At 44.5% G+C, this 14,190-nt stretch overlaps 1 protein-coding gene across 1 annotated transcript in view; it reads right to left on the bottom strand.

Annotated features, from left to right (window-relative positions):
* TMEM51 (transmembrane protein 51) overlaps positions 1-14,190 on the bottom strand; it is a 317,126-nt gene that overhangs the window by 299,954 nt on the left and 2,982 nt on the right. The gene's annotated exons all lie outside the window — the stretch shown is intronic.

The following is a 14,190-nucleotide window of genomic DNA, read 5'->3' as shown; positions in this document are numbered from 1 at the left end:
TGTCTGAGGCTCTGAGCTCGTGTCCTCAGGTGACACCCTGGCTGTGCTCGACCATTTCTCTCTGCTCACAGGCTTGCTGGTCTCAGAGTGCTGATACCACTCTTCAGAGAGAGGATTTTTCCTTTTAATATGTATTATTATTAGCAGTATAGCCCTTCAATGAGCCTGTGCAAGACTCATTGGGTTTTTCCTTGCCCATGTTTCTGGGAATCAGCCTTGCAGGGCGGGTGTGCAAGGCTGGATGGCACCAACATCTGTCAGACAGGTCTTTGCTCACCAACAACGGCTGTCAGGCAGGAACTGGGGCTGAGCTTGGAGAGAAACTATTTATATTAACCCTATTCTGAATCTTCCCTCATCTTGGGCAAGTAATAATCTCCTGATTTACATCTATTTATATGTATCTGGAGCACGTCCAGAAAAGAGCAATGAGGCTGGGGAAGGGACTGGAGCACAAGTGCTGTGAGGAGAGGCTGAGGGAGCTGGGGGACCTTAGCCTGGAGAAGAGGAGGCTCAGGGGAGACCTCATTGTCTCTACAGCTCCCTGACAGGAGGGGGTAGCCAGGTGGGGGTCGGGCTCTTCTCACAGACAACCAGCAGCAGGACAAGAGGGCACGGTCTTAAGCTGTGCCAGGGGAGGCTTAGTTGGACATTAAGAAGAAATTCTTTAAAGAGAGAGTGCTCAGACACTGGAATGGGCTGCCCAGGGAGGTGGTGGAGTCACCATCCCTGGAGGTGTTTCAGGTAAGACTGGATGTGGCATCAGTGCCATGGGCTGGGAACCACGGCGGGGTTGGATCAAGGGTTGGACTGGAGGATCTCGGAGGTCTTTTCCAACCCAGTTGATTCTGTGATTCTGAGATTGTTTAGGAGTGTGGTGAGTTTTAATCAGTGCTCATGTATGAGCTGACTGCACCAGGGTGTCATAGAGTGAGTGAGGAAGGGTAGGACCTTCTCCCTAAGCTTCTGCATCTCCAAGTCAGCAGCAGCAGCAGTGTGGATTTATCTCCTTCCTGCTGACAGCTGTGGAGGAGGGAACCTCTGCTAGAGGAGACTTGTGTCAGGGGTTTTATCATTTCTTAAATACACACACACAAAAAAACCCCACCCAACCAACCAAACAAACAAAAAAGAGCCCCCTAAACCATGGCTGGGTTGTTTTGCTCAGGGAATGAGTCAGAGCTGTCATTAAGACCCCACAACACTTGGTGCTATGAAGGACCAAAACAAGGCTGAACGTAAGACATGATGGAAAAGGGGCTGCAGATGGGAAATGCTGCACCTTCCACTGGGATTTTCTCTCCCTCTCAAAGTGATGGGTGCCAAAGGAATCCTTTAACTATAAATTATGGGGATGTAATTTTGTTCTTTGAGATGAAGGGGAGGGTAGGACAACAACAGTTGATGCCAATGCCAAGAATCAACAGGCAATATTGGCTTATTGTCTCCAGAAAAACAGTAAAATAAATATTGCCTTGTACTATCTGACAGCATTTGAAAAGCTGGGATTAATTATTCTCAATAAGGCAGTTCCAGATTTATTTAGGAGAATGTTTATTTATTGGGGAAATGCCCCTCATATGAAACTAAATCTTGCTAGGGGAGTATGTCAGTTTTAATGGAATTTATCTTGAAAGAAATATTTTTTCTACCTTATCAGAATGGAATGTTTGGAATTCTGTACATATTTTTAGAATAAAAAAAAAAAATGAATGTAGTACACCATGAAAGACAAACTGGTGCAAACAGTGACTTTTTAATGTCAACAAATTTTCAACAGGAGCAAAAAGAAGGTATTTTTAGGATTTCATTCAGTTTTCTTCAAAAGCACTCTGGAGACCTTTTATGATTATTCATATAAACAAACTTATCTCAGGTTTAGGAGTAAGCCTTTCTAAAGGAAGAGTTATTTGCTGACTTAAATAAATTCTTCTTTTAAGCTGTACTGTCTTCTGGGTATAGGGCTAGAGTTCTTGAGCTTTCAGGAGTTGGAGATGTCCAAATTCCAGTGGCTATTCCAACACTTTTTTTTCTTATTACTCTTCCCAGTAAGGAATTGTTCCTCCTATGCCAGCCTGTTCCTCAAAGGAAAACTCCTCAGCTAAATTTACTGAACTGTGAAGAATTTGATAACATCAGCTTCTATCACGGCATCAAAGTGCACCAAAGGGCAGAAGAAATGTGCCTACAGATGCAAAACCAGCTGGTGAAAAAGCTTCTTCCTCTCTGTCACCTTGGGATGGGATTGCTCCTGAAGGACAACTGTGACAGGAACTTGCCTTCCAGTGGGGACAGTTGCTGTGTAAGGAGATGAAGGCTGGGAGACACTGCTGAGCCCTCTGATTTAAAACAGCAACAAAGTTCTTTCAGGAGAGAGGACGGAGCCAGGGGGCTGAGGGAGCAGTTTTCCTCTGAACTCTTCCAATTTCCCAAATTAAGGGCGTTTAATGAAACTACAGTTCAGTCTCCTGTCATTCCCTTAAACCAAGAGGTTTTGTGGCAACAAAGGAGTTTATTCAGAGGTGCTGATTTAACAATTCATCTGCAGTTAAAGCAGCCCTGAATTGTGTGTCTGTGAGAGAGCAGAAGGTGAGCACTGGCAGTGGATGTGCACACGTGCCCCGGTGCTGTCACGAGATGAGTGTTAGCCACGTAATTTGGTCTGGGTGTGTTATGACAATTCCCACAAATTGCCAGGATATGAGTGCATGGGTGACTCTTTTTTTTTTTTTTTTCCCTGCCAGGCAGGTCTGTGTTTTCAGTCCCAGTGGCTGAGGGGAGGAGGTGGGAAGGGGCTCGAGTCCACGCAGCCCTCGGGTTTGCATTTCATAATCGGTTCCTTCCGTCTCATCATATCAGCGGTTTGCAGAGTCCTGGGAGAGGTTTGGGCTGTGTCTGGTTCAGTGAGAGCGAGGAATGAACCAGAGCTGGGGGAGTAGAGAAGTGGTGACTGTATCCTGCCAACTGTTCCGCCTCAGGGGCGAAGCCGTGTGGGACGATGTTTTCCCCTGGATCAATCATGAACCCAGGGGCACTGAAGTCAATCCAAGGTTCTCCCTGATCACAAACGGGCTTTGACTTCATGTAAATAACCTGTAAAATGGGAGCATAACCATCCCCACTGTTTAAAGTCCACCACAGAGACCAGAGCAGTGCATGTACACATGGGGGTGACTCTCTATACTCACATCTAAAAAGACCACACAAATATCTCACAGAGGAATATTTAAGTTGCCCCCCTGCAGTCCCACAAGCTGTCAAGAGGTTATAGCATGGGCACACTTCTTAATATTCTGACTTAGCCTGACTTATTGCAGCATTTTTCATGAAAGTACAGCTCCAATGCTCTAAAATTTGTCTTTCCACAGAACCACCTCATCCATTATCTCCAATACAAGGGAAATCTTAGCTTACAACATCTCCAGCCCATACAAAGCAAACCCATATTTCCCCTTTCTACCCTTTCACTAAAAACACTCAAAAAGTGTAAATTAGGCATTCCATTTGATGACATCCTCTGCAAATCTCCCCCGTAGCTCAAACGACACTGTCTCTTTCTGTTGCCAAATTTCCTGTTTCTGGGCCCTGGGGGCAGCTGTGGGCCCTGTAATATTTGGTCAGAAGCACAAAAGCCGTTTTCTGCAAGCTTTATTAATTTTCAAGCCATTTCCTGTTTTCCCTTTGCAGCCAAACCCACCCTTTTTGGCAGGTAGTGAAATATAAAAACACTGATCCAGCCTGAGGAAAAGTTCAGTTGCTTGACAGAGGAGGAGACCCCAAATGATAACTCTGAATTTTCTTATCTGCTTTCCACAGGGCAACTTTCCTTTATTGTCAGGTAACATTCCAGCAGATTATGTGTGGAATTGCAGAAGGCCTTTGCAGAACTACAGATCCTTGCCCTCAGGAGTGGCTTTTACCTTCCCTTATTCCCAGATTGTTGAAGTTCAAGTCCATCATATCTTATCATTGGTTTGCACAAATAGGTGTCACTTTATCGTAGCTTTTGGGTTTGAGTCACTGAGGTTTTAGTTTCCCGTAGTAAGAGATTCGGTCTCAGTATTGACAAACTCAAATATTCACATTATGCAGCTTTTTTTTAAGATAAGCAGCTATAAATCAAATCCTGTTCCTTGACCATCTGTGCTCCTGGCAGTGTAATATATGCAGAGAGCTGTGAGCAGCCCAAGCTGTCAGATGTGGATTATGAATGAGCAAATTGCAGCAATGCTTGAAGTTGGAGTTCTTGAGCTACAAAAGTAACTCCCCGTTTCACCAAAATCAATAAGACTCTCAAAATAAACGTATTTAAGGGGAAAGAAGAAAGCATCTACACTTCAGATAGTTTCCTCTGAGATTTATGGGCAGTTGCTCCTTGTACAGGTCACTTTTCTCCCCGATGCCATTTGAATCAGGGATGAAAAGTTGATTAAGATGTGCTGGGAGAGGGAAAGGGCACAGAGGGCTGCACAGGAGTTTTACATAGAGTGAGGTGACCTGTGTGAATGTCAAGACTTCTCTATGATATTTCAGAGTCCCTCATTTGATGTTGAAGTTCCAAAGTTGAAACTGATATTGTTCATGTTTTAAGGTTCTTCATTAGAAGCAGATGGATTTGGGTCGTTCAACACAAAAGCCATATTCTTATATTCTTATATTCTTTCCCCAAGAGTAACACCACTGCCTCCCAGGAACAAAACACTGCTGTGAAGGCAGTAGGAGACATTTGGTAGCTGGTCTGCAGTGCCTTTCTTGAGAGGATATGAGTGTTCTAAAGACCCTGGAGCAGAACTTCTCAGCTGCTTCCTCAATAAGGCTCCCCCCAGAGACAGCGAAATCCTCCAGGGACTCAGTCCTAAAAATTTCATGGAATGCAACAGGTTACATGGGGCTTAAGAACTGATTGTAGGGAGAGTGCACGATCCTGAGGACACCCTGGAGCTGGGATTTCTGTCAGGGGGTGCTTCATCCACAGAAACTCTTCCCAGCTCTGCAGTTGTCTCGACGTAACACACAATGGAGTGACTCAGAGTTAAATATGGAATGCCCACTCTTTCCTACTTTTAAACCTGTGACTGACCACCATGTGTTTAACAAAAAATTATAAGGTTGACGTAGGTTTTCTTAGGTCAGGAGTGTTTTTTAACCAGAACAGTTATATAAAGAAAGCAACACAGCAATGGAGCCAGAGGGGGGGGAAAAACACACCTACTGTGTACTCAGTCTCATTTACTGCTGAATGGTTCTGGGAGTTTTTCTTAATACTTTCAAAGGCTTTCACTGCTTTGAGTGTGAGTTTATACAGATAAAGCAAAATGCCTGTCAGTAAGAATTTACATGTCCTAAATTTTTTTAAAGACACTTTGTCTCGATGTGCTGGAAATTCAACAAGAAATGTTGTAACCCTGACTGAGATCACACCTGCTTGGAATTTGAGCAGAACCCAGGACTGTTTGAGGCCATGCTGTGTCCTAAGAGCAGCCAGGAGCTGTCTGGGCACCTTCAAGGTGGGGCAGGACTTGCCTGGGTTTACAGGGAGAGGGACTAAGGAACACACAGGGCATAGGGGCACAGCCAGTTCTTTGAAGATGACTGATTGTCTCTGGGAATAAACTTGTGTGCCTTTGAGACTGAAATGCACATGGATGAACAAATGAGAAGTACTACCCCCACGAAGTTCCAGGGGGAAAGTCCCGTTTCAACTCTGATTTTAGGGAGGAATCACATATAAAATAATGTGGTTTCTTTCCCTTTCTGTACACTGTGCTCCTAAAAATAGGCAGCTGCGTGGAGGAAATGCACAGATGAACAAAAGCTGGTGGAATGAGTAGTTGTTTCAAACGGGAGAGGGCAGGGAGGGACAGAAAAGCAGACTGATGTGGGGATGGACACTTGGGAACGTGTGCAGAGTGGAGCTCTCCGTGGCCTTTCCTGACTGTAAATGGGATTTACCTGCACATAACGTCAGTGAATAACCAAAAAGAGCCCATCTCCACAGTACCCTGTGGCCACGAGAGGGAGCGAGACGTTCACAGGTCCTGCTTGGTTTGAAACACGCTCAGAGCAGGGCTGGATCCCACCACTTCCCCAGTCCCAGGGAGCAATCTGAGCCAAGGAACGTGTTCCACACAGGGAAGGGTTTGAGCTGCGATTTCTCTGCCACAGTTTCAAGCAGCAGCATGTTTTTCCAGCCCGGCTCCAGGTCCAAATGGGGATGAAAATGCAAGGTTTTGGTGAGAGAAAAAGGGCAGGGTGATCTCTGAGCAGCACAAACCATGGCTTGTCTGGCTGTGGTGACCCCAGCTCACCTCCTGACTGCCAACCACATCCACGGGCAGCAGCAATCCGAGGAATTTTACTAAGGAGCAAAGCACACCTCAAAGCAAAACGAATCCAAGCATTGAAATCGGGGCAGAGATCGGGGATGTTTCAGTTATTTGGCAAAATCTGGATCCGTTCTCATGTTATTCCACTGACGTGTGGCTGAATCACGTCCTGCAATCTCTTCAGATGAAACACTACACCAGGGACTTTAATAAAGGGTCTCAGCTGCCACTGCTGTTGCTGTGCCTAGGAGAAATACTAGACTAAGACTTTACAAATATTTCTGCTGAATGTTTATCATTTGGATCGTTTTCCTGAAAAATAAAGTGAATAAGTATCGTAGCAAGGGGAGCCAGAGCAACAGAGGACACCAAGAAGTCAAACAAATCAAATGAATCAGAGTTAAGACAATGATTAGATTAAGGATTTAATTGTTCTCTGGACTGCACTATAAATCATTTATGACTGGTTAAAATGAAATGATGGCCTGAGAGGGTGTGGAGGGCTGGAGTGGCAATCTGAGGGTAGAAGGTGGGCTGAGAGGAATGGGATTAAGTGGAGTTCCCAAAGACAGATCTTATCTCAAAGCACTGCATGGGATCACTTTGGTGATAGCAGCCTGTCAGGAGTAACTCCAGGAGGACAAGGCAGTTCAAATGCAGGATTTTCCTATCTATGGGGTAAGTTAATTCATGCTTTAAATTCGGGAATGAATGTTTCATGCTTTGTTCTGTATTTGCAAGACCTGTCTTGCATAAACTAATCCTGGGGCACAAAGAAGGAGGGAGCTGCTCTCCTGGAGGCCTCCTCAGCACTTTAATAGCCCCAAGCCATCTACGTGTGCCTTCGGATCAAGGCACTATTGTGTTGTTAAAAAATAAATATTTAAAAGCCTCTGCCTTTTAACATGGAAATGCTGAAAGCTTTTGCAGTGAATATCATTTTGCTTTAAAGCTCCAGCCTGCTGGTGCTTCTGGTTGTTTCCATATGAAATGGGGGAGAAACTGAGGTGCTGAGCACTCTGCTCACACAGATCAGGAGGGGAAATAAGTATTGGAGCCTCCCTCTGCAGTGCCAGCACTGTCTCTATCATATAAATCAATTCATGAAACATAAGCAGTGAATTAAGAGGATTTTTCTTTATTGCAATGTTAATAATATCTTGGTTTCACTGCAGGAAAACTGAATTAGAGGATCGTGATTCATGGATTTGTAGGCGTAGGCAGCTGTCCACCAAGTACAAAGAATATTAACAATTTTAATTGCCTGCAAGCACTACTGAGAATTCAGCATCTTTCATAGCAAAGCAGATTACTCCTAAAATAAGTGATTTAGATCTAGATATCTTCTCCTATAGCCCACGAGTCTTACAGCAGTTTTATCCCTTACCCTGTTTAAAAAAGGCCCTGAGGTGTTACATTGTGAATGTGAATTCAACTCCAACACTGACTTTGGGATGGATTATTTTTTTTTTTTACCTCAGGAGGTGTATCCAGGGAGTCTGACCTGTACTTTATTCATTTATGTTGCCCAAAGCTGCGTGCTCAGAAATGCTCCTGAAAGCTCTGCAGGAATTGTGGAGCTCAGCAGTTGTGCCCCTGCATCCTCCTGCTTTGGTCCCTCTGTCACTTCAGGTACCAGTGAGGAGCCACCGGCAGCAAAAAGGACCAGACAGGGCTTTTAAAAGTGACAATAAAGTGAGTGATCACCCTGAGTGATGCCCAGTGACCACATTATCAGTGACAACACTGCAGCAAACCGGATTTTCTGAGGAGTGACAAGTCTGAAAACCAACTAAAAAACCGTTAGGGCTTTCCTGAACGTTTGCATTAACTAATGTTTTATTGGATGCTTTTACCATCCAAAGTACCTCTAAACTGATTCATGCTGCTCAAAAACTGGTCATTAAAACCCTTCTCAGTGGTGCAATTTGTAACACTCTTGCTTTGGCCACCCCTGGCTGGAGCAGTAGCCAAAGGAGAGAAGCTCTTCAGGGTAACGTGTGACTTCCTATGTCATTTTAGTGCAAGGAAAGGTTCCACTTTTTATGGATCCAAGAATAGCAATACAACAAAAAGTAATTTTCAATTTTCTTTTCTTTTCTTTTTTTTTTTTTTTACTGAAAGTGTTTCGTTAGACATTTTTTGCTTCTCTATTTTTAGTCAGCAGCCATCACACAATCCTTAAAAATATCTTTTTTGCTTGTAGCACAGCCTGAGAAAAGGGAGAGTATAGTACATTCCACGGGTTACCACACGGACAATGTTTTTACCATGTTCACTTTTTGTGCCATTAACTTCCTGAAAAATGTAAAAGAGCCTGGAGCAAACTCACTTTTTCTTTTAGGTTCCCTTCAAATTTGAGATTTAAGAGACTTCACTTATGACATTTTTTCGAGATGGATTTCTTTTTGATCCTGCTAAAGAAAAAAGTAGATGCAGAACCATCTCAGGTTGTGATGCCTCCCACCACTGTGCCCTTTAACTTCGCTAACAATGTGTGTGGTTTCCCTTTATTTTTTGTGATGTTACCCAGCTTTAATATCTTTGAAATGAGGCAGACCCAAAACTGTGGAAGCCAGGATGAGCAGGTGAGTGAAGATGTTCACCCAGGCATTAATTATTCCCATAAAACAGATCTGTCCCTGCAAAGGGCAGGCACTGAGCTACCCTCCCTTAACACCAGGCAGCAGTGTGAGACAACCCCTGGGTGCTGAGGCACCTCCACCTCCCCGTCCTCAGGGTCCTACTGAAGTTCTGATGTTTAAAACCCTCTGTACCACTGCATTATCAACATGTAGGATGAGAAATGTTGTGTTAGACCAGCCTGCACCACGCCAAGCGGGACTGTAATAAATTCTGGGGGTTATTTTTTAACATCACTGACTTAGCAGAGAGAATCCCCCCCTCCACCCCAGTTTGCTGCCAGTGAGGTAACTGATTTCTGAAGCAATTATCAAACTACTCATGGTAATAATTAGCCCTGGTTATCAACATGCTTGTGAAAAGCAGCTCCAGAGGCAGAATTGCAGGGCTCCCCCCTCTCCCCTGGGGGAGTTGCTGCACTGGCTGATGTGATTCCACCTGACATCTCACCCAGCTTATTAACAGGGCGAGGGACACGTCACAAGGCATTAAGTCAAAGTCTGCTGCCTTCCCTAAGGGACACTCAACTTCTGGATGGCCAGAGAAAGTTTTTAAGAGGATGGAAAGATCACTTCAGAGGGAAGACAAGAGAACAAGCAGGATCCTCTCCCATGGAAGGGATTGTGGCTGCTTCAGTTATACCAAGAGATTGGTAACTACAGTGAGTTCTTGTCTTCTTGAAGACTTTTTCTTTGCATTCAGCAAAATGTACAGGCCTTTTCAACATTTCTACTTCAAAGCCAAAACCAACTGGTCAACTAAAACACTTGTCAACTGGTTTCATCGCTGTAAATCCATTTGCTGTTCCTTAGAACAAAGAGAACTCTCCAAAGCGTTTTCAAGGAGGACAAATTAAAGCATTACACTTCCTCCCGAGGGAATACAAACTTGCTCTGCAGATATCTCAGGTCAATTTCTGGTTTTCCTTTCTTGCAGGAGCATTTTTTCCCTGGAACATTCACCATTTGTCGTGGTCTCTCCCCCTGTTCAGCCAGATTGCACGCTCAGCTCTGAGTGTTCTGGGAAGGGCTCCGCAGTTGTTCTCTCCAGAAGGGATGGGGATTTGGAGGAAAGCAATTCCCAAGAGTTCCCTGACTTTTAAAGCAAACAAACCATGTTTATCACGGCAACCATGGGTTAAAAAGTCCAAACTCTTGAGCTTCACATCAGGGCTGGATTAAGGTTTGTGGTATCTCGGGGCGTTGAGAATTTGCTCTTCCCTCTTCAGCTTCGCTGCTGGAAACTCAGGTGCAGGTTGAAACAAGTTGCAGATAAAGTTGTGTTCAGCTCCAGCTGCTGCTTTAAAGGCACTGACTTTCATAAATTTTCCTCAACAAACCCTGTGTTAGACCTGTCACGTAATTTTTATTTAGAAACTCCCGAGCTTTTAGAAAATCTTGGATCTCTGATCTCCACGAGGTTTTTCAGATCTTGACACACCCCTTGGTCAGTCTGAGCAAATAAACAGTGTTTGAGGAAGACCCTAAGATCAGCTTTAATTGTGACTTCTTTAGAGCAGCAGTGGATATATGTGATCATATCTCCATCAGCAGCTTAGGAGGGCTTTTAATTTTAATTGCCTTTAATTTGCTTTAAAGCTGTGGTGATTCTGGTCCAGCCCATAAACTATGTAGAGGGCAAGCAGACTACACTGTAGCACTGGGCACAGGCTCCTTCCTGAGGGAAAAGGGAAATAAAACTCACACTGGTTGTCTCTCATGGCTGCTTTTAGTGACTGAAATAAGGTAGTGACCACATGTCTGAGTGAGCCAGATGATGGAAGCCTTTTGATGGGTTTAGGCTGGTCTCATTTGGCTGCTGAACTGCACTGTCTGAAGTTTTCAGATTCAATCATTGCTGCTGCCATGCTGATTAATTTTGATGCATTTTCCCTCCCAGTGGCAGAGCAGCAGCAGAGAAGGACTGAGCAGGTGTAAGACAAGCTTCAGTTCACAGCTTCTATCGGCTCATAAGTTCTAAGACAGGAATAGGCCATTTTCCCCTTTTAGTTTTTTCAGTCCTTTTTTAGGTGTAATATCAGGGGGAAAACTGCCCAGAGGTGCCCCTTGGCTGCATTCCTAAAAACTGCCTGGGCAGAGCAGGGCAGGATCTTTCTCAAAAAAAAAAAAAAAGCAAAAAAAAAGCCACTAAAACCAAAATGGTAAAGACCTGAATAAAACTGAGACTGCTGCTGGTTTAGCTCTGGGTTTCAGTGCTTGATGGATCGATTAACAAACACCCTGCCACTCACCCAGGCTCCAACATTGGTGCCCAGCACTCGTTAATGTCTGATAATGAGCAGGAAAACCCTTTGCAGTCCTTCAGGTGCACCTGGTGCTGCAGCCTCGGCAGCCACGTGTGCCTCAACTCAGCGAAGCATAAGCCTGGAATAATGACTTCCTTCATGGAAAAATATGCTCAATTAGCTGCTTAAAAAAAAAAAAAAAAAAAAAAAAGTGAATGAGGACGGACAGTTTTCAGTCTGAGTCTCTTGTAAGGAAGGATTTCCCGGCTGAGGTCCCAATCCTTCACGTGTGTCTGCACAATCATCGCTCTTTCTTTTTTTTCTTCCATTACTCAAGTTATTTGGGGAAGTTTTGAGCACTTTTATGCAGAGTGGTGGAATTTTCCATGGGAGACGTGAAAACTCTGTCAGAAATTAATGTTTTTCCTCTTCTTTTCCCACTGCTTGGCATGATATAGTACAGATAGTACACTAAAGATCCAGGACCAGTGTGGTTTGTCACTTGCTTTTATTTTCAAGGTTTATCTTAATAGTATCCTGAAAAGAAAATTAAAAGAATGTAAAGCCAGATCATTGTTTTTAGTCCAAAGTCTACCTTCTGTTGTGTTTATTCAACTCCTGCTACTGGGAGCTATGGAGAGAAATTGTTTTTTTACCTTCCTTGCTCTCCTTCTCTGTAGTTCTTTGATTATGGAATTGTTACCAAGGATGTTTTTCAAACCCATCCTGTCCCTTTAGGGGAGCCTGGAAGTCAGGATCATAAATAAATGGACTGGCAATCAAAATTTGATCAGTGTGGGATCCCAGCTCTATGGAGTGAAGAATATTTGAGGGGGGAGTTGTTTGGCATAAAATTCTAATCAAGAAGTTTGTGCTTTTCCAAGCCTGTATGTACTAAAATTTACTGCTGGAAGTATTTTTGGCTAACAGGTGATAAAGCTGTGGGGCTTTGCTTGGGAGCACTGAAGAAGCACAGATTATAAACAAAACTCCATTTCTGAGGCCACTCACTGGAGCAATTTGATGTTTTACCATAACACCAGTTGAAGCACATAAGAAGAACACTGTCTGGATTACATCTTTTATTTTCTTTAATGGGAAGAGGGAAAAGGGAACCTGAGAGGGCAGCTAAACTGTAGGAGTGTGTAAAACATGCTAAGAGTTCACCAGAAGGGACCAGAGCAGTGGTGGGTGACGAGTGTGAGGGCACCAGAGGGTGCTGTGCACTCAGCAGATCACAGGCCACACCCCTGATTTTAGCAGCATCACTGCCTGATGCAAACGAGGGTTTAAAAAGTAAAGAAAGCTTTCATATCTTCTTAGATAGAAAGCTTTTGCAGAGCCTCCTCCCTGCTGGTCCAAACTGCACGGAACGGTTGGCAAAAGTGAGCGAAGCTTCGGAAAGGTTCAGGAGAATTTCTGTGCCGTGAGGGAAACAGCTGAGGGACAGAAATAAGCCCCAAAAAGCTGCATAGACAAAATGAACCAGGAAACGTTGTACAGAGAAAGATGGGTCAGGAGGAAAAGTTCTGAAATGAAAGTCAGCAGAGAAGGGTGTCAGACCATCCAGGCACTGCAGCTGGGTTTGAGCAGCAGATCTGAGCTGTCACACCTTGGCAGTGACACCCTCTTTGCCTGGATGCTGTGGGAGCAGGGCTGGGGCTTGCCAGACCTCCAGGATACCTGTCCCAAAATATCCAGAGCCTGGGAGTGATCCCTCACCTCCTGCCAAGCCCTTCACAGACAGGAAAGCTGCACGGATTCCGTGCAGAATCTGCAGATCTGAGAGTGCAGGTAGTGTTGCTTCCAGGGGGAAGCAGGTAAAGAATCCAGGGGAGCAGCTGAGCAAAAGGTTCCTGGCAGAAAGGAGTGGTAGCTTTAGCAAGGGCTGGTGGAATTCTTAGGGAAGCTGAATCCTCTTCCTAGCCCTGCCACTCACATGTTCTTGGATCTTTCACAAATTGTGCCTTATTGTCTGTGTCTCCCATCTGTGAAGCAGCTTAATAACACTGAGGCATCTTGGAGATGGAAATGTCACTGCCTGGTTCTGTACATTTGATACAAAAAGGGGGGGATCTGCAGAGGGGGAGCCACAGGGACCCTTCAGTCCTGTGCACAGAGAATTTCTCTTAAAAGAGAGCTGGAAGTCTCCAGATAAAATTACATTGCTAAAGACATCAAATCAGCTCTGTTTTACCATGTTACAAACACTTTTCTCTCTGACCTAAAGCCTTAGTTGAATTAGGGGCAGAAAACCAGTAGATTACAGCAGGAGCAATTGTTGTTTTGCATGAGAAATACCAGTTGCAGTTGCTTGTTGATGCTGATTCACTGAATCCTGACCACAGGACTTATTTTGCATGTTTGGGTATTTTCAATCGGAGGCAGCCTGTCAAACTTCCACTTCCTCTGTAATTTAAAGGTAAATATTTTAAAGAATCATCTCAGGAATTTATTTGGGCTTTGCCCTGGTGATTTATGGAGGCAGCTATGCCCATGTCTCTCTGGGTGGTGTTTTAGCAGTAATTCCAGACACCTGGAGCAGGATATGTCTTCATGGGAGGGATGTAGAGGCTGCTTCAAGGTGCTTTAGCCAAAAGACCTACGAGTTCGAAACGAAGTGTGCTGCAAAATGTGGGAGAGGTGTTCAAAGGTATAAACCTTCCTGGCATCTTCATTTCCTGACAGCAGAGCAGAGAAGTGCTGAGGTTGGAAGGGACCTCTGGAATCAGCTCATCCAGTCCCCTGCTCAAGCAGAGTCAGAGTAAATTCACCCAGTGCTGTCCCCACCCGGGTTTTGTGAGAATATTCAACCTCTCTGACCACCCTCAGAGTAACAGAAATGTTTCCTCGTGTTCAGATGGGTTTTAATCTGTGCCCATCTCCTCTTTTTCTGTCAGTGATGCTTTGAGAACAGCCTGGCTCCCTCTCCATTCCCTCCCAGCAGGTCAGTGTTTCTCTGGGCATACTGAAGGA

Source organism: Myiozetetes cayanensis, unplaced genomic scaffold, assembly GCF_022539395.1.
Source record: "Myiozetetes cayanensis isolate MyiCay16 unplaced genomic scaffold, myiCay2020 scf28, whole genome shotgun sequence".
In the NCBI taxonomy this organism is placed as follows: domain Eukaryota; kingdom Metazoa; phylum Chordata; class Aves; order Passeriformes; family Tyrannidae; genus Myiozetetes; species Myiozetetes cayanensis.
The sequence above is the reverse complement of the archived record's forward strand: the minus strand, read 5'-3'. Positions and strand labels throughout refer to the sequence as shown.